Below are 21666 nucleotides of genomic sequence, written 5' to 3'. Positions count from 1 at the left end.
AGGAGGGAATTATGCTAATTATGAACCAGGGGTGATTAGGTGGTGATTGAGTAACTGTGTATAAGGAATCTCTTAATTTGGTGCTCATGTTCAGTGGACAGACCTGCCCTGTGGAAACCAAGAAATTGGACATAATAGGCATTTGACAGTTTTGGGGTATTTACAGTTGAAGTCGGAAGTTTACATACACTTAGGTTGGAGTCATTAAAACTCGTTTTTCAACCACTCCACAAATTCCATGTTAACAAACTATAGTTTTGGCAAGTCGGTTAGGATATCTACTTTCTGCATGACACAAGTTTGTTTGTTTACAGACATATTATTTCACTTATAATTCAATGTATCACAATTCCAGTGGGTCAAAAGTTTACATACACTAAAGTTGACTGTGCCTTCAAACTCAGTGCCTCTTTACTTAACATCATGAGACAATCTAAAGGAAATCAGCCAAGACCTCAGAAAAGAAATTGTAGACCTCCACAAGTCTGGTTCATCCTTGGGAGCAATTTCCAAACGCCTGAAGGTACCACGTTCATCTGTACAAACAATAGTATGCAAGTATATACACAAGTAACCAAAAAAAAAAGTGTTAAACAAATTAAAATATTTGTTATATTTGAGATTCTTCAAATAGCCACCCTTTGCCTTGATGACAGCTTTGCACACTCTTGGCATTCTCTCAACCAGCTTCACCTGGAATGCTTACCCAACAGTCTTGAAGGAGTTCCCACATATGCTGAGGACTTGTTGGCTGCTTTTCCTTCACGCTGCAGTCCGACTCATCCCAAACCATCTCAATACGGTTGAGGTCGGGAGATTGTGATGCAACACTCCATCACTCTCCTTCTTGGTAAAATAGCCCTTACACAGCCTAGAGGGTGTGTTGGGTCATTGTCCTGTTGAAAACAAATTATACTCCCACTAAGCCCAAACCAGATGGGATGGCGTATAGCTGCAGAATGCTGTGGTAGCCATGCTTGTTAAGTGTGCTTTGAATTCTAAATAAATCACAGACTGTCACCAGCAAAGCTCCCCCACACCATAACACCTCCTCCACCATGCTTTACGGTGGGAAATACACATGCGAAGATCGTCCGTTCACCCACACCATATCCATCATTTGTACATTTTGTTTTCTTATAATATATACTGAAATGAATACACAAAACATTGATTTCTTTAAAGTAGATGTAATTCAGTTTGGCCATCATGTTATATTTGTGTTTGGAAACGTCCTAGATGTGGAGATGTGGTAGAGAGCCCCCTCTCCTGGATTCATGTAGCGTGACACTTACTGTTTGTTGTATACTTCAGATAGGTGCAGTGGCCCAAAGACACTAACATGATGTTAATAATAGATGCATCTTTAACTTAACAGAAATGTCAGTGAATGTGTTTTATGAATGGTCAAAAGTTAAGAGATCCAATCCAGTAGCAGTGCGTGGATAAAATCACTGAGGAAGCCAAGCTAGAAAAAAGCCATATTGCAACCTATGTGTTGTGATAAATGCGTTGTTTGCTCTATATCCTGTTAGTTATAGGCCTTACCACCATGATATATAGGCCTAAAGTCCGAGACAATAAGAAGACAGTGGCAGAATAAATACAACCACACCTTTGTTTCATCACAAAACCTTGAAGTCTACAAAGCATTTTGCATGTAACAAACAGTTACATAACCTACAGTTAATGTTTCCGACATTTTCGGACTACTAAACAACCATGCTTAGTTTAACACAGTGACAACTAAAAGATACCAAAAACGATTTAGTGCAATCAACGTAAGCTAAATATGTCGTGGCTGTCCATGGTACTGATTTGTGTGTGCAGTCGTGCAAGAAGAAAAAACATGTTGACTCACCCTACTTGTAGAGAAACGCCAATGATATCCTCCTCTCTTTCATGTTGCCGAAACAGTCTATGACTGTCATATGTTACGAACCGGCTCGTAGCCCATAACATAGAGGGAGACAACGCGGATATAAAGGAATAACAAAAATATATGTATTAAATAAAGTAAACTATATACAAGTAACAATGGTGTGAGTAGTCAGTAGTGTAAGTGAGTGGATGCATGCATAGATGGTGATAATGAGGTGTGTTGAGAGATGCCAAAATAAACAAACAAAAGAAGCCCCAAAATGCCATAACAAAAAAACAATAGTGTGTCTGTGTGGAGGGAGTCTCCTCTGTATGGGGAAAGGTGTATTTATCCCTGGGAAAACCCGAGCCCAGGTGTGTCCCATTTCACTGACGACCCTCCCAGCTCCGCCCACCGACATCCTATTAAGGAAAACAAGAGCAGAGAAAGAATTCAGCAGACAGAGAGGGAGGGGCAGACAGAGAGGGAGGGAGGGAGGGAGGGAGGGAGGGAGGGAGGGAGGGAGGGAGGGAGGGAGGGAGGCCAAAAATATATACATAAACAAACATACTGCCCTGGTTAAAGCTGCCCCAACCAATCTTGTCCTCCCCAGACCTAAGCAACCTTTGCGCACAGGAAGCAACCTTTAAGAGGAATGAAGAAAACGAGGACAGCAGGGAACAGATGACAGGAGCGACAGGACAACACAAAACAACAAAAATAAACAGTGGCCGGTCATGTGAACGACACGCATACATTACAACACTCGGAGACAACGTGCATGCCGATCAAATATTCCTTTCATCCTCCCCTGTGAAGATGACAGCTTCTCTTTAGCAATCTCACCAGCAGTGTACAGGCGTCGCCGGAAATCACACACATAAGATAACAGGGACTGAGGTGGCTTGGGAGACTTCCAGTCATCCTGGAGTACCACTAGAAGCCGATGCACACTATGTCCGAATGCTAGGTCATTTGGACTGAAACTTGTGCTCTCCTGTGAAATCTCCCTGGCGGCTAACAGTAACCATGGCAACCCCTCCTCCCAATCCTTATCCATCTCCGTACAATAAGCTCTCAACAAAGACTTAAGTGTTTGATGGAAACGTTCCAGCACTCCTCGACTCTGCGCGTGATAGGCGCTAGCCAAATTGTGTTTAATATGGAGCTGTTGGAGAACCTGACCAAACAGATTAGAGGTGAAATTAGAACCTTGGTCACTGAATAAATGTAGGGATTCCAAACAGCGGGAAATTGAGTCAAAGCTTTTAGCACAGACTTAGTCGTGATAGACCGGAGAGGATAGGCAGCAGGAAACCTAGTGGTCTGACATCACAGTGAACAGGTAACTACTACCATTCTTAGAGCGAGGCAGAGGGCCAACAGTCAGACACTCAAATGGCTGACTGACAACGTGAATAGGAAATAGCGGTACCGGCTTAATAGCTTGTTTAGGTTTACCCATTAATTGACAGGTGTGACAGGTTTTGATGAACACGGAAACATCCCTCTTTAACCTAGGCCAAAATAAATGTCTTAGTATGAGATTGTAGGTTTTCCTCACGCCCAGATGTCCAGTAATATCGTTGTGGGAAGTTTTCAACACCAACTCACGAAATGTAACTGGTACAACAACCTGACTAATAGCCTCCCCCACAAAACAACAACTATGAGGCACCCATTTTCTTATCAGGACATCATCCTGGAGAAAATATTAAATTAAATTATTAAAATAGCCATTGGTGACATCTCCCAACTATTCCACAGGCACAATTTGGTTATGCAACTCTTCTAATGTGGGGTCAGCCCACTGCTCCTTGATTAGATCGGAGCGGGGCACAGATAACGGGATAACAGGGAAAGTAGTGACAGATTTTGTAACATTATCGTTAGCCGGCGCAGTGACCAGGTCGCCACGGCTCATGGAACGCATCACCGCACATGCAGAGAACACCTCTGGGAAACTCCACGCGCTCTCATCGGGAATCCCTACAAACGACGGCTTAGCGGAAACCACTAGAGGTGGAGACACGACAGGCCATACATGCTCACCAGCCAAGTTATTCCCAAGGATAACGTCGATAACCTCAACAGGCAATGAAGGACGCACCCCTACAACAACCTCACCTTTCACCAGTTCAGAATCCAACATCAGTTTATGCAATGGAACTGACAGAGTGTTCAATCCGATTCCCCTGATTAAACACTATTCCCAGAATCAGTCTCAACAGAGAAGGGTAACATAGACTCTAACACAAATTACTCAGAGGCACCTGTGTCCCTCAGGATCGTCACTGGCACCGGGTCGTTACTTCCTAACAGAGACACAAAACCCTCCGTAATGTAAGGTAAATAATCTGGGTCAATTGGGACTTTCACATGCACCTGGGCATGAGACGAAGTGACAGGAGTGAACGGATGTGAGACAGGTGCTGCTAACGCAGTAAGCTTAGGTTTAACGTTAGCACAAGTACTGAATTTACCCTTAACCCTGAGAACAGGACATTCGTTTTTGCGGTGACCTGAACCCTGACAGTAGTGACACTCTTGACTGAAGTCAGCTTTACCACGGGAGCCAGGCTAAACCCTAGATGAATGAAACTCCGCCCGTGAACCAGTGTCTCGGTGGGTGAGGCCCAAATCTCTCCGAACACCCCCACTCACTCCGAATACGGGGCCACCTTTGTGAGTCAAAACATACTCGTCCACCAAAACCGCAACTTCAGAGACCGTCTTCACTTTTCATTCGTTAATGTACGTGGCTATTCAATCAGGGATTGTGTCCTTAAATTGCTCTAGCATAATCAGATCACACAGCACCTGGAAAGTCTTAACCACAGAGGCGGAACACCAGCAATTAAACTGTGAAGATAACTCTCTCAAACTCAACATTAGTCTTTTTATCAGCCCTTTTTAAAGTTCTAAATCATTGGCGGTAAGCCTCAGGAACCAATTCGTAAATCTGTAACAGCCATTTTAACCTTAGCATAGCTGACACTGTCGGCTACACCAAGAGCTGAATATGCTTCCTGCGCTTTACCAGTCAACACACACTGCAACATTAAAGTGCGATCAGAATCAGGCCAACTCCTAGCATCAGCAACGCGCTCAAACAACGAAAATAACGTCTCAGGGTCCTTCTCATTAAATTTTGGCAACAGCCGTAAGTTTACAAAAATATAAAATGTGTCCGGAGCACGACAGAGAGGAGCGACCTTCCCTAAGCAAACTCTCCCAAGAGCTTTCTATCCCTAACCAATTCTAGCCACTCTTGTTGCAGCTTGATTTTGGCGCGCTCAAAATCCTTTTTAAATTCCAATTTCTTATCATTCTTAACACGATCATGCTCTAGCTTTAACAGAAGCAGTTATTTCTGCTGTTAAAAAGGAAGACCACTATGGCTAACAGACGGAGCGGCCATTGTATCAAAACGGGGAGACGGCTGGGGGGTTGACGAGTCCTCGGCAGAGGCTGCCCCAGTGGTAACTACGAGCATACCACTCTCCATCAGATTGGCCTTCAATATCAACCTAACAGAATTTTAGATGTTTGTCACTAATTTCAACCTGGTAGTGTTCAGCGATCTTCAACGGCTGTTCTTTAGTACATAACTAACAGTTCCTCTGATGGAACGTGAATTAACTCGTCTACATTAGACGCCATAGTCACAAGTAACTGCAGCAACAACAAAAAATCTCGCTCTTCCCCTCTGCTGAGCACACCAGACCGGACCACAACAAGAGAAGCGCCAATTACACCGGACACCACAGGAGAGAGATGAGATATAAGGAGCTTCCCCAAATCCTACAATAGCTCAACCCTAGTCTTTGTGTGGATTCCCGGTGGGTAATTATGCACTGTAGCCCGCTGGCATGGAAAATCCCCCAGCACGCTGGCAGATTCCCCCCGAGCCACGGAAGTGCCCCGAGACAACTGCTCTGTCCACGGACACCACACAAAAATAACCATGCCCAACGTATTCCAAAGTGGAACATGTCGCTAAGCCTAACAGCGGAAAAGAAAGGCTATAGCTCCCGGTAGCAAATGGCACTCCCATACCCAAATCTTCCACTGAGCTAGACACCAGATTGTACTCACCTCCTCGGACCAATGTCCCAACAGCGAGTAGAGCAAGAGTTTCCAGCCTGGGCAGGGACCTGGAAACTAACCAATGTTCCTCTCTCCAACGAAACACACAACCAACTATCCACCGCAGTGGCATGTTTACCAGAAAAACAAACAAAGGCAACCAACACTGGGCCTACCAAACAGTGAAAATCAAAAAAGCTGTAACAAAAGATGCAAACAAAGCACCTACAGAGTTGATCAAAACCCTAACTCCACGTTTTCTCCCAAACAAAATACACATACCAGTTAGCTTAACGACACTAGTATTAGGCCAACTGGCATACTTTTCCAGGCAACACACCTGTTTGATGACATCACCGGACAACCAAAATCACTGATACATCTCTAAGGCACTATACCAAACACTTATAAGTGTCACGTTCGTTGAGTACAGGATTGGACCAAGGTGCAGCGTGGAATGCCTACATGTTTATTTATGAAGTAAACACACAACAAACGTAACGTGACGCTCACAATGGCTACACACAAACAAGCCAAACAAGAGTCAAGATCCCACAACATAGGTAGGCAAAATGGCTACCTAAGTATGATCCCCAATCAGAGACAACGATCGACAGCTGCCTCTGATTGGGAACCACACCCGGCCAACATAGAAATACCAAACATAGAATGTCCACATAGAAATACACATACATAGATATTCACACCCTGACCAAACCAACTAGCGAACTCTTTGTCAGGGCGTGACAATAAGACTTATAAGTGTTTGGTATAGCGAGTGCCAAGACTGTGCAAAGTTGTCATAAAGGCAAAGGGTGGCTATTTGAAGAATCTCAAATCTCAAATATATTTTGATTTGTTTAACACTTTATGTGTTATTTCATAGTTTTGATGTCTTCACTATTATTCTACAATGTAGAAAATAGTATAAATAAAGAAAAACACTTGAATGAGTAGGTGTTCTAAAACATTTGACCGGTAGTGTATATTGTGTCAAAAATAAACAAAAATAATAATAATAATATGATTTGTCATACAAAAGCTCTTTGGTATGAAATTAGAATTCATTCCGTCACCTCTTGCTGTCAGACGTCTGTCAAGCTGCAAAAAGAAGAGCAGCTGACAGATTTCACCATGCTGATGTCAGCCATCACAGAGGTGCAGAAGCGAGTGATGGCCTCCATGGACGAGAAGGAGAAAGGGATCCTGCAGCAAGCAAGGAGTCAGATAGGGAAGATGGAGGACGTCCATATGGCCTTAGAGGAGGAAATGTTCTGCATAGAGCTAGCATTGCAGAGAGACCAGAAACAGCTGCTCCAGGTGAATCTAAAGACCAACATTTTACCTGATTAATAGCACTTTTTTTGGTCTGGAACAAATGTCAGCATACACTTTGGCTCTCCAGGAGTCAGACTTTGGTCCAGTTTTAGGATAAACCCTTAATATCTCCAGGTTTACCAGGCTGTGCAGAAGTGTTCCAGGCTTGTCCCAGCAGGCAGTGTGGTCCTGGATCCAGAAACATATCTGGTGAACAGTGAGGAAGTTTGGGAGAGGCTTCCGGAGGCGTTTCAGTCCAAGGTGGACAAGTTCTGGAGCGGTTAGTACCTGGATCTTCTCTGTCATAGTTCATGGTTAACACAGTTAATGGTTACCAGCTACAGCAGGTAGCCTAGCAGTTAAAATATTGGGCCAATAACTGACAGGTTGCTGGTTTGAATCCCCAAATCAACTAGTTGAAAAATCGGTCGATTTGAGCAAGGCACTTAACCTTAATTGCTCCTCTGAATCGCTCTGGATAAGAGTGTCTGCTAAATTACAAAAAGGTAAGAAGATGATTTTGTAATAATGAAGATCAGTAATGGCATTAACAGTACTGTTTAACACTGTTAAATCCAAAGAAAAGGTCCTGTATCTGACAATGCTTTGGTGACATTATTCACTAAAGAAATTTGAAAAATGTAAGTGCCTGTAAACAAAATGTATATACACTACCCGCCAAAAGTTTGGACACACCTACTCATTCAAGGTTTTTTTTTTATTAGTAAAAAAATGTTTACATTGTAGAATAATAGTGAAGACATCAAAACTATGAAATAACACATATGGAATCATGTAGTCACCAAAATAGTGTTAAACAAACCTAAATATATTTTATATTTGAGATTCTTCAAATAGCCACCCTCAAATGGCATTGATCACTTGGACTCAATTAGCCGCAATCTAGGTCATTTGGTTGTGGTATTAGGTTGTGCTCGTTCCATACATTCGAGTCAGGATGCTCCGCTCTCAAGGAGATGGTCTGGGCTTACGGTTCTAAGATGGTGAACCGAGGCACGTGGAGGAGCGTTCTCTCTTAAAGCGCCGCAGTTGTGGAACAGCTTGCCCTGTCAGATAAGAGGGGCAGACACATTTACATTTTACATTTTCGTCTTTTAGCAGATGCTCTTATCCAGAGCGACTTACAAATTGGTGCATTCACCTTATGATAGCCAGTGGGACAACCACTTTACAATATTTATTTTTTGTATATTTTTATTTTTATTTTTTGGGGGTGGGGTAAGGGGGGGTAGAAGGATTACTTTATACTATCCCAGGTATTCCTTAAAGAGGTGGGGTTTCAAGTGTCTCCGGAAGGTGGTGAGTGACTCCGCTGTCCTGGCGTCGTGAGGGAGCTTGTTCCACCATTGGGGTGCCAGAGCAGCGAACAGTTTTGACTGGGCTGAGTGGGAACTGTGCTTCCGCAGAGGTAGGGGGGCCAGCAGGCCAGAGGTGGATGAACGCAATGCCCTCGTTTGGGTGTAGGGACTGATCAGAGCCTGAAGGTACGGAGGTGCCGTTCCCCTCACAGCTCCGTAGGCAAGCACCATGGTCTTGTAGCAGATGCGAGCTTCAACTGGAAGCCAGTGGAGTGTGCGGAGGAGCGGGGTGACGTGAGAGAACTTGGGAAGGTTGAACACCAGACGGGCTGCGGCGTTCTGGATGAGTTGTAGGGGTTTAATGGCACAGGCAGGGAGCCCAGCCAACAGCGAGTTGCAGTAATCCAGACGGGAGATGACAAGTGCCTGGATTAGGACCTGTGCCGCTTCCTGTGTAAGGCAGGGTCGTACTCTGCGAATGCTGTAGAGCATGAACCTACAGGATCGGGTCACCGCCTTGATGTTAGCGGAGAACGACAGGGTGTTGTCCAGGGTCACGCCAAGGCTCTTTGCACTCTGGGAGGAGGACACAACGGAGTTGTCAACCGTGATGGCGAGATCATGGAACGGGCAGTCCTTCCCCGGGAGGAAGAGCAGCTCCGTCTTGCTGAGGTTCAGCTTGAGGTGGTGATCCGTCATCCACACTGATATGTCTGCCAGACATGCAGAGATGCGATTCGCCACCTGGTTATCAGAAGGGGGAAAGGAGAAGATTAATTGTGTGTCGTCTGCATAGCAATGATAGGAGAGGCCATGTGAGGATATGACAGAGCCAAGTGACTTGTTGTATACCGAGAATAGGAGAGGGCCTAGAACTGAGCCCTGGGGGACACCAGTGGTGAGAGCACGTGGTGCGGAGACAGATTTTCGCCACACCACCTGGTAGGAGCGACCTGTCAGGTAGGACGCAATCCAAGAGTGAGCCGCGCCGGAGATGCCCAACTCGGAGAGGGTGGAGAGGAGGATCTGATGGTATCAAAGGAAGCAGATAGGTCTAGAAGGACGAGAGCAGAGGAGAGAGAGTTAGCTTTAGCAGTGCAGAGAGCCTCCGTGACACAGAGAAGAGCAGTCTCAGTTGAATGACCAGTCTTGAAACCTGACTGGTTTGGATCAAGAAGGTAATTCTGAGAGAGATAGCAAGAGAGTTGGCTAAAGACGGCACGCTCAAGAGTTTTGGAGAGAAAAGAAAGAAGGGATACTGGTCTGTAGTTGTTGACATCGGAGGGATCAAGTGTAGGTTTTTTGAGAAGGGGTGCAACTCTCGCTCTCTTGAAGACGGAAGGGACATAGCCAGTGGTCAAGGATGAGTTGATGAGCGAGGTGAGGTAAGGGAGAAGGTCTCCGGAAATGGTCTGGAGAAGAGAGGAGGGGATAGGGTCAAGCGGGCAGGTTGTTGGGCGGCCGGCCGTCACAAGTCGCAAGATTTCATTTGGAGAGAGAGGGGAAAAAGAAGTCAAAGCATAGGGTAGGGCAGTGTGAGCAGGACCAGCGGTGTCATTTGACTTAACAAACGAGGATCGGATGTCGTCAACCTTCTTTTCAAAATGGTTGACGAAGTCATTCACAGAGAGGGAGGGGGGGGGGGGGGGGGGGAGGCGGAGGGGGAGGAGGATTCAGCAGGGAGGAGAAGGTGGCAAAGAGCTTCCTAGGGTTAGAGGCAGATGCTTGTGGAATTTAGAGTGGTAGAAAGTGGCTTTAGCAGCAGAAACAGAGGACGAAAATGTAGAGAGGAGGGAGTGAAAAGATGCCAGGTCCGCAGGGTGTCTAGTTTTCCTCCATTTCCGCTCGGCTGCCCGGAGCCCTGTTCTGTGAGCTCGCAATGAGTCGTCAAGCCACGGAGCCGGAGGGGAGGACCGAGCCGGCCGGGAGGATAGGGGACATAGAGAGTCAAAGGATGCAGAAAGGGAGGAGAGGAGGGTTGAGGAGGCAGAATCAGGAGATTGGAGGGAGAAGGATTTAGCAGAGGGAAGAGATGATAGGATGGAAGAGGAGAGAGTAGCAGGAGAGAGAGAGCGAAGTTTGCGACGGTGCATTACCATCTGAGTAGGGGCAGAGTGAGTAGTGTTGGAGGAGAGCGAGAGAGAAAAGGATACAAAGTAGTGGTCGGAGACTTGGAGGGGAGTTGCAGTGAGATTAGTAGAAGAACAGCATCTAGTAAAGATGAGGTCAAGCGCATTGCCTGCCTTGTGAGTAGGGGGGGACGGTGAGAGGGTGAGGTCAAAAGTGGAGATGAGTGGAAAGAAGGAGGCAGAGAGAAATTAGTCAAAGGTAGACGTAGGGAGGTTAAAGTCACCCAGAACTGTGAGGGGTGAGCCATCCTCAGGAAAGGAACTTATCAAGGCGTCAAGCTCATTGATGAACTCTCCAAGGGAACCTGGAGGGCAATAAATTATAAGGATGTTAAGCTTGAATGGGCTAGTGACTGTGACAGCATGGAATTCAAATGAGGAGATAGACAGATGGGTCAGGGGAGAAAGAGAGAATGTCCACTTGGGAGAGATGAGGATTCCTGTGCCACCACCCCACTGACCAGATGCTCTTGGGGTATGCGAGAACACATGGTCAGACGAGGAGAGAGCAGTAGGAGTAGCAGTGTTTTCTGTGGTAATCCATGTTTCCGTCAGCGCCAAGAAGTCGAGGGACTGGTGGGTAGCATAGGCTGAGATTAACTCTGCCTTGTTGGCCGCAGAACGGCAGTTCCAGAGGCTGCCGGTGACCTGGAACTCCACGTGGGTCATGCGTGTAGGGACCACCAGGTTAGAGTGGCAGCAGCCATGCGGTGTGAGGCGTTTGTATAGCCTGTGCGGAGAGGAGAGAACAGGGATAGACAGACGCATAGTTGACAGGCTACAGAAAATGGCTACAATAATGCAAAGGAGATCGGAATGAAATGAACTAAACATCTGGGAAAGCGAGAGAGCGGGGCCTCCCTCACTTACGTTTCACTGAAACACTCAAATATAACTCTCCCAACTTCCACTTTAGAAATTATAATTGTTGTAAACTACAGCGGTTCAATGTTTTCTAGGAATAGACTAACTTAGTTTATTCAGGAAGCTAACTTGGTACAGTATTCTTCTGTGAAAACCGTCCAGGGCACAGAATCCTATGATGCCATAGCCAACTAGCATGCCAGGCTCAAATAACACGGTTTAGCACCAATACTCGGTTACAACAAACCACCAGTGTGTTAACACGCCAAGCAGATCATTAGTGTCCGTGTCTAACGTTGTGTAACGTTTTGGGTTAGTTTTGACAGTTTGAGTGAGTCCGTCGTCAACTTATTCAGCCAGTTAGTTAGCTAGAATAGTTAGCATACTAGCTAGCCATTGCTCTCTGCCAACGAAAAAAACACTCCTCCCACGGCACGAACACACAGAGAGAGCCAAGCTAACGTTAACTAGTCACCCATGTCCCGAATTCCCTTGAACGACTCTGGTTACCAGTATGTAAAAACCAAACACAAATGTAAGTTATAACTTACCCTTAGTAGCTACTGTTAGCCAGTTAAGTGCAAAGCTAGCCACTGAATTGATTCAGCCAGTTCGCGTCTGTTCGCTAGGTCGTTCCAGCTATTGTCTAGTTAGCTATCCAGGTAGCAACAAGCTAGCTACATTTCGAGTACAGTAGCTACTAACTACCTAACGTTAACGCTTCAGATAATGAGGTTAGAAAAACAGCTGAATGGTAGGCAGCTAGCTGGCATAATTACAGGTACTCTTAAGCATGAAATAACATTGGAAACAACTATCCACAGTTGCTAATAGTTACCAGTAGCTACCCGCTAGCTAGTCCAGGTAGTGGGTTAGCTAGCCTAGTGCTTCACCGGGCTCAGCCGAATACAGTACTTACCTACAATAATTACCTACAATAACCTACGATAACCTACGATAACTACCTAGATAAACTACCTACAATACCTAACTACAATCTAAATACATGATTTAAAAACCATTGAGGTTTTTAAATCACTTTTAAAACCTCACCTTTTTAGCCAGGCTTTTAACAAGTGATTGTTTTGCTTTCTATGTTATTTTATTATTGTTTTAATATAAAGTGTGTTGCGATTCTAAATGCACTTTAAATAACATTTTATTTAGATCAAGCACTGTGATAACACATTATGTTGTATAAATAAACAAAATTTTTGACATTGTATTCCCATTTGAACTTGAGGTGCTTTTAAATTGTTGAAAGCATAGTAATAACACATTGGGAATTCAACATACTTTTGGCTGTCTTTTTGAGTGGTTGAAAATAGGTTGGAATCTCATTGATTCTCCATGTTGAAATGAAGTTGTGTGCCCAGAGTGACAGTGCACAGATTATCCATTATATTGACCAGATACTCTAGTGGCCGCTATATCAATGAAAATAAACGTCTTCATAAATGGAAGGCAGTCGAGAGGAGGCAAGATTATGTGGGACCATTTAATTAAAGGGCAGATATGTATGTGAACAGCAGGCACAAAGGTTTCCACTAGTTACCACAGCTGTTAAAACAAAAATGTGCTTTTTGGTTTTAATTTGAGGTTAGTGTAGGCATAAGGTTAGCAGTGTGGTTAAGGTTAGTGTAGGCATAAGGTTAGCAGTGTGGTTAAGGTTAGGTTTAAAATCACATTTTAAGAAGAGAAATTGTAGAAATAGGCGGGGTTTATGATTTTGTGGCTGCGGTAAGTAGTGACGACCAGGCACAACTCCAATATAAAGTGTTTTTTCTCAAAGTTGCCGGGATGGCACATGTCCTACTAATACCGTACCTCGTAACAACCTATCATTACAAAACTTATATTAGATCAAATAAGCCACAACTAGCAAATAAGCCATTTTTGTTATTTTTTATTAACCAAATGCAATACTCTCATTGACCTCCATAAAAAAACTTCTCGCTTGGTACGCAAAAAAAATGATAATTACCGCCACATGCTGGAGAAGACAGATTTTGGGTCCAGTTATCCCTCTCTTCACCTCTTCCTCTTTGGTTAGTGCTATAGCGCGATTGAAATGTAAAGGTAATGTCCGATTAAGCCGATATGCAGCACCGTTGAATATGAATGCAGTCTCCAGCGAATGTGGGAACATTTTCTTTAAATTTAAATTGGGCTGTAGCGCTGAACTTCCGGGATACGGAATGAATCGAGCCCTTAAACTTTACATGAGTGCATAATTATCTCCATCCTTCAGTCTACTCTAAATGAAACATAATAGTAATGTCAAACATGTCAATAAAGATTGTATAAACATCTTTACTTGCTTTGAAAAATAACATTGTACCTGCTTCTCTAATTAATCTTTGTATTAATCTGGATGTGTCAATGTAATACATCACAATATGTAACCATCTAGCCAAGTTCTATCTTTTATGCAACTGACTAATGTATCTTAACTCCGTGTATAACACTTGTCCTTGTGTATTACATGCAGAGATGGGCAGTATTTCAATTACTTCTGAGTACTTTGTAATTTGAATAACACTGGGCTGAACTACTCTCCAATGTAATTTGTATTTTCAAAATAAAATAAAGCATTCTATACCATTTGTTTTATAGCGGTTCACATTTTGTGGCCCTCCTTTCACCCTGCATTGGTATCAGAAGTCTGATAGCACTATGGTGTGATAAAAGCGTCTGCTAAATGAACTAAATATACAGTACATGTATATGAAAATAACCATTGTAAAGCATGGTGAGTATTATTCTAATGAGCTCTGCCCCGAAATAAGGCCAATAGTAATACCCAATGTGCTTTGCAGTTCATTTTGGTATGTTAATTTTCACACTCTTATCCAGAGTGACTTGCTCAACTAAGGTAGATAAACAACAACATATCACAGTCATAGCAAGTAAAATGTTTTTGTAACCGTTACTGAGAATAATGTTGCTGTTCGGGCCAGCTACTTGCAAATGTATTTTGGGATTTTAAAATACAAACATTACAAAATACATGTTTTTTGTTGTTTATTTTGATACATTGATCTTTGTGGTATTTTGTATCTGTATTTTGTAATTTTTGACCATCCCTGATTACATACAACCACCACATAACACACTTTGCACCTGTGACAGAGCCAAGATAGTGGAAGTGGATATTTTTCAGATTCCAAATGGCACGTTCTGTGAGGAGGGAGGGAGAGAGAGAGAGAGAGAGAGAGAGGAATGTTACAGTGTCAAGTTCCATTAGGGATGTGCCGTGTCCGTGACAGTGAGTGTATCTTTCAGGGGAGCGCTGGGTTAAGTCCGTGTTTATGAAACACAGTGGGAGAATGGGCGCCCAAGCCACGCTGGCGCTCCGGCGGTATTTCATGTGTTTGGGGGCTGTCAGGGCCGCGGCTAAGACTGACTGATGGGAACTAAAACCATCAGCAAGGATTTGGCCTCTTTGCAAATGGAGAAGTGCTCGATGGACAGCAGCTTTTAAGAGATTTCTTTTCTTTCTTTTTTTCCGGGGGAAAAGGGGGAAGCGACGTTAAGCTGTAAGACAAACTGCCCAAAGCAAATGGGATGCAAACATGAGAGGCGAATCAAACACAAACAACAACAGGGTATTTTCTGCATCATGATCCTCTGCATCAGAGGAAACTGGGATCCACTCAGAAATATAACACTGGATTGAGACACAAACTGTCACTGATACAGATGTTGATACAACAGCTCTGTTTATGACCACATGGGTGTGCTCTTCACTTTAAGTACCATGCTACGGATCAAATGTTACAGTAGCCTATGTGGGTACTGTACATTACTGAATGCAACTGAAGATCGCGAGTTGTTACATTCATCTCCAACATGTTGAATTAACTTGCCCATGTTGGCTTTTATCTTTGATATATATATGTTTTGTTTGATAGATCTTACTGCTTTCTGACCCATTTTATTATCATACTCACTAACTTTCTCTCCATATACTCTAATAATTATCTTAGTGTGTGTTTTGGGGGTACCCGGACCCCACTTTTATCATCTTTGCCCCCCACACATTAAAATTCACCCAGGCCACAAGGGCAAGGCCTAGGGGTGTGGTCCGCCCCTCAATCCCTTGCCCCCAGATCTCTGGGCCCCCTGTCCCTGGTTCCCATGTCTCTGGTGGGATTAATCCCTGAACCACAGGTGTGATAATCCCAAACAGAACGGCCCTGCTGAACACAGGGATTGACAGTGACAGGGCCCCAATCCGCTTTGATCACAGGGACAACAGCTGCGCTACGCTTTAATCCACAAACCAAGCATGGCCCAGCCCAGAGAAACAGTAGGGAATGGGAGTACACGCATAATATAGGGCAGAGGTCTGGGGTGTGGGTGGAGGATGGGGGTAGTATCTGTCTGACTCATGGTTCACTCCAAAACATGTCTATCAAAAGTCTATAGAGAATCATACAACACAAACTGTCTGTACTTCAGCCCACTACTCTGGTTGTTGGTGGCAGGAATCAGGGTCACTGTGGAATATTAATAGGACACCAGTGGACCTGGAGGTCAGTGTGATCGACAGCTCAGCGCAGCCAATGGGAGACATGGATAACCTAAGTGTCACTCTAGTGGGCGGGCAGGAAGGAAGTCGCATCACCACTGCACTTAGCCATAACGACACGGACCAACTGACAAACAGTGGTGGGAGCAGAGTGGAGCGGGGGAAAGGGAAAGAGGGGAAAAGGGAGGAGGAGGAGGTTACGTGCCGTCACAGCGGCCATTTCAATGGCAGGATGTGGGGCCCATGGCAGCCCCAGCGCCGTCTCCAGAGCGGCGTGAGAAAAGTGCAAGTGGAGCACTCAGTGCCTACATCACTCTCCATCCATCAACAATCAGCCCATCAGTCACAGGAAAGCAGCACACTCACTGCTCTGGAGTCTATAGAACAAGAGCCTCTCGTGAGTCAGCAACATGTTGCTGATAGCGGCTTTATTTACTTACCATGACTGTAATATGTGATTGTATTACCTAGCTACCTTAAGATTAATGCACTAACTGTAAGTCACTTTGGATAAGAGCGTCTGCTACATGACTAAAATGTAAATGTCAAAATGTTAATAAAGATTATAACAATACAACAACTGCAAAATGCAGAGGGACATATACGTACCCCTGGGGAACCCCCCAAAATGTCAAATTCAATATCATGCCACTTTATCTGGTTCAACTGTTGCTGATGGAGAAATAAAATCTCACATGATGAAAAGTGAGATGGTCAGGAGGTGTGGGTTTTCCTAGTTACCATGGAGAGCTTCAATGGCACCTGCTTGGAAACTAAGAAGATGTATCAAATGTCCATTCCTACATAAAATCAAACAGTTCACAATCTGTAAAACTGATGTACTTCCATTTAGTGTGGAGGAACAAAATGGAGTTCAATAGAGGATGGCATATATTATTACTATTACTATTACTATTATTATTATTATTATTATTATATTAAGTGTACTATAAAGTCCATTCAACATACATTGATATCCAGAACACCATCTCTCTACTGACTGTTTGACAGTGAGCATATAACGTACCAGAACGTGGATAAGAGATGAGATAAGCAATGAATATAGTGTGTAGACCCCTTTAGTGGGTTGCTTTAGTGGTTATATGACAGTAACAGTATTGACAGTGAAAAGGTGAGAGGGCTGATTATGTAACTATGTTTAGCCCTTCCTGCTTGGTTGGCTGGGAGTGGATGTGTGTGTGTGTGTGTGTTTGTATGTGTGTTTATGTGTGTGTGTGTGGGTATGTGTGTGTGTGTGTGTATGTGTGTTTGACCCCAGGCAGGGCTGAGTCTGGAAGTGATATGATAGTGAGAGTCGTGTCAGTCTATAGGCCTGTTACATAACTGGAACCACACACTCCTGTGTGTGTATTTGTATTTGTATTTATTATGGATCCCTATTAGCTGCTGCCAAGGCAGCAGCTACTCTTCCTGGGGTCCAGCAACATAAGACAGTTACATACAGTTTAAAATACTACATGACATTACATTTCATAACACCTTATCCAACACATTCTGTGTGTTCCCTCAGGCCACCACGCCACCACCACATATTTACAATACAACATCCATGTGCACGTGTGTGTAGAGTGCATGTCTTATCATGTGTATGTGTGTCTGTGCCTGTGTGTGTCTCTTCACAGTCCCCGCTGTTCCATAAGGTGTATTTATATCCGTTTTTTTTTTTATCCGATTCTACTGCTTGCATCAGTTACCTGATGTGGAATAGAGTTCCATGTAGCCATGGCTCTATGTTGTACTGTGTGCCTCCCATAGTCTGTTCTTGACTTCGGGATTGTGAAGAGACCTTTGGTGACATGTCTTGTGGGGTATGCATGGGTGTCCGAGCTGTGTGCTAGTAGTTTAAATAGACACCTCGGAGCATTCAGCATGTCAACACTTCTTACAAAAACAAGTAATGATGAAGTCAATCTCTCCTCCACTTTGAGCCAAAGGAGTATTTACATGCATATTATTAATGTTAGCTCTCCGTGTACATTTAAGGGCCAGCCGTGCTGCCTTGTTCTGAGCCAATTGTATTTTTCCGAGGTCCCTCTTTGTGGCACCTGACCACATGACTGAACAGTAGTCCGGGTGCGACAAAACTAGAGCCTGTAGGACCTGCCTTGTTGATAGTGTTGTTAAAAAGGCAAAGCAGAGCTTTATTATGGACAGACTTCTACCCATCTTAGCTACTGTGGTATCAACATGTTTTGACCATGACAGTTTACAATCCAGGGTTACTCCAAGCAGTTTAGTCACCTCAACTTGCTCAATTTCCACATTATTTATTACAAGATTTAGTTGAGGTTTATGGTTTAGTGAATGATTTGTCCCAAATACAATGCTTTTAGTTTTGGAAATACTTAGGACTAACTTATTTCTTGCCACCCATTCTGAAACTAACTGCAGCTCTTTGTTAAGTGTTGCAGTGATTTCACTCGCTGTAGTAGCTGACGTGTATAGTGTTGAGTCATCCGCATACATACAGTTGAAGACGAAAGTTTACATATACCGTAGCCAAATACATTTAAACTCAGTTTTTCACAATTTCTGACATTTAATCCTAGTAAAAATTCATTGTCTTAGGTCAGTTAGGATCACCACTTTATGTTAAGAATGTGAAATGTCAGAATAATAGTAGAGAGAATGATTTATTTCAGCTTTTATTTATTTCATCACATTCCAAGTGGGTCAGAAATTAGTATTTGGTAGCATTGCCTTTAAATGGTTTAACTTGGGTCAAACTTTTTGGCTAGCCTTCCACAAGCTTCCCACAATAAGTTGGGTGAATTTTGGCCCATTCCTCCTGACAGAGCTGGTGTAACTGAGTCAGGTTTGTAGGCCTCCTTGCTTGCACACGCTTTTTCAGTTCTGCCCACAAATTTACTATAGGATTGAGGTAAGGGCTTTGTGATGGCCATTCAAATACCTTGACTTTGATGTCTTTAAGCCATTTTTGATGCTCCCACCCCCGTGCTTCACGGTTGGAATGGTATTCTTCGGCTTGCAAGCGACCCCCTTTTTCCTCCAAACATAACGATGGTCATTATGGCCAAACAGTTCTATTTTTGTTTCAACAGACCAGAGGACATTTCTCCAAAAAGTAAGATCTTTGTCCCCATGTGCAGTTGCAAACCATAGTCTGGCTTTTTATGGCGGTTTTGGAGCAGTGGCTTCTTCCTTGCTGATTGGCCTTTCAGGTTATGTCGATATAGGACTCGTTTTACTGTGGATATAGATACTTTTGTACCTGTTTCCTCCAGCATCTTCACAAGGTCCTTTGATGTTGTTCTGGGATTGATTTGCACTTTTCGCACCAAAGTACGTTCATCTCCAGGAGACAGAACGCATCTCCTTCCTGAGCGGTATGACGGCTGCGTGATCCAATGGTGTTTATACTTGCGTACTATTGTTTGTATAGATGAACGTGGTACCTTCAGTCATTTGGAAATTGCTCCCAAGGATGAACCAGACTTGTGGAGGTCTACAATTTTTTTCTGAGGTCTTGGATGATTTCTTTTGATTTTCCCATGATGTCAAGCAAAGAGGCACTGATTTTGAAGGTAGGCCTTGAAATACATCCACAGGTATACCTCCAATTGACTCAAATGATGTCAATTAGCCTATCAGAAGCTTCTAAAGCCATGACATCATTTTCTGGAATTTTCCAAGCTGTTTAAAGGCACAGTCAACTTAGTGTATGTAAACTTCTGACCCACTGGAATTGTGATAATATAATATAATAATAATATGCCATTTAGCAGACGCTTTTATTCAAAGTGACTTACATTCATGTGTGCATACATTTTTATTTATTTTTTTAACGTATGGGTGGTCCCAGGGATCGAACCCACTACCCTGGCGTTACAAGCGTCATGCTCTACCAATTGAGCTATAGAGGACCACAGTGATGCAGTGAATTATAAGCGAAATAATCTGTCGGTAAAGAATAGTTGGAAAAATTACTTGTGTCATGCACAAAGTAGATGTCCTAACCGACTTGCCAAAACTATAGTTTGTTAACAAGACATTTGTGGAGTGGTTGAAAAACGAGTTTTAATGACTCCAACCTAAGTGTATGTAAACTTCCGACTTCAACTGTAGCCACACTGGCTTTACTCAAGGCCATTGGCATGTCATTAGTAAAGATTGAAAAAAGTAAGGGGCCTAGACAACTGCCCTGGGGAATTCCTGATTCTACCTGGATTATGTTGGAGAGGCTTCCATTAAAGAACACCCTCTGTGTTCTGTTAGACAGGTAACTCTTTATCCACAATATAGCAGAGGGTGTAAAGCCATAATATTTTTCTATCAGCAGACTATGATTGATCATGTCAAAAGCTGCACTGAAGTCTAACAAAACAGCTCCCACAATATTCTTATCATCAATTTCTCTCAGCCAATCATCAGTAATTTGTGTAAGTGCTGTGCTTGTTGAATGTCCTTCCCTATAAGCGTGCTGAAAGTCTGTTGTCAATTTGTTTACAGTAAAATAGCATTGTATCTGGTCAAACACAATTTTTTCCAAAAGTTGAATAAGGGTTGGTAACAGGCTTATTGGCCGGCTATTTTTGCCAGTATTCTTGGGAGTGGAATTACTTTTGCTTCTCTCCAGGGATGCGAGAGGACACAGAGGAGACAAACAAACAACACTTCCTGATAACAATGGTGTGTGCGCATATGTGTATGTGTGTGTGTGTGTGTGTGTGTGTGTGTGTGTGTAATGTATGTGTGTATATTGTATGTGCGTATTATGTGTGTATATGTGTAAGAGAGGGCCTTGAAAATCCAACTAAAGAAGTTGCATTTACTTCAATATCCATTAGGGGGCAGCACACCCCATGCAATCCCCTTTTCCTTCCCCAGACAGCTACAGCTATCCAAAGGCCACATTCTCACCACCTCAACCACCATGGCTCTCTTCAGCTGAGATAACGTTCATCTCACAGCCTCTTTCTGTCTAAAGATAGAGACTCCCCACTACTGTTATGAACTGTGTTTAATTAGTAAGGAATTATTGGACTCTATTTGTTTGGCTGAGGAGCCATGCAGTGGGCTACTAGTGGACATGAGACAGTGTTGACTGCCCTCCTTGCCCTGTAGTGGCTGGATGATCAGCGTTAGGGGTCCAGGCTAGGGAGGACAGTTCACACACTACTGCTCTGTGTGTTAATATATCCTCCCAGCTGGCCTGTCAACTTGAGTTTCACACACACACACACATGGATGCACACGTGTGCACGCACACACACACACACACACAAACTCAGACATAGGACACATGTTATACATCAGTGAACACAACGGGTAAGAGCTGGGCAAGTTGAATCAGTGTGTCGCTGTGTGTGTGAACGAGTCACGCACGCACACACACACACAGACAGACACTTCAGGTTCGTTCAGTTTAGCTATGAGCTAGTTGATTAAAAAGGACTTAAGAGGACACTCCAAGCTCTGTGCTTTTACAATAGTATAACTAAACAACATGTCAATCCCCACTGAGTCAGTGGACAGGGGCCCGAGGATTCAGCCAGTGACCTTTCTGTGAAT

Source organism: Coregonus lavaretus (genome assembly GCF_964263955.1).
Source record: "Coregonus lavaretus genome assembly, chromosome: 5".
NCBI classification, from domain to species: domain Eukaryota; kingdom Metazoa; phylum Chordata; class Actinopteri; order Salmoniformes; family Salmonidae; genus Coregonus; species Coregonus lavaretus.
Note: the sequence above shows the minus strand (reverse complement) of the source record.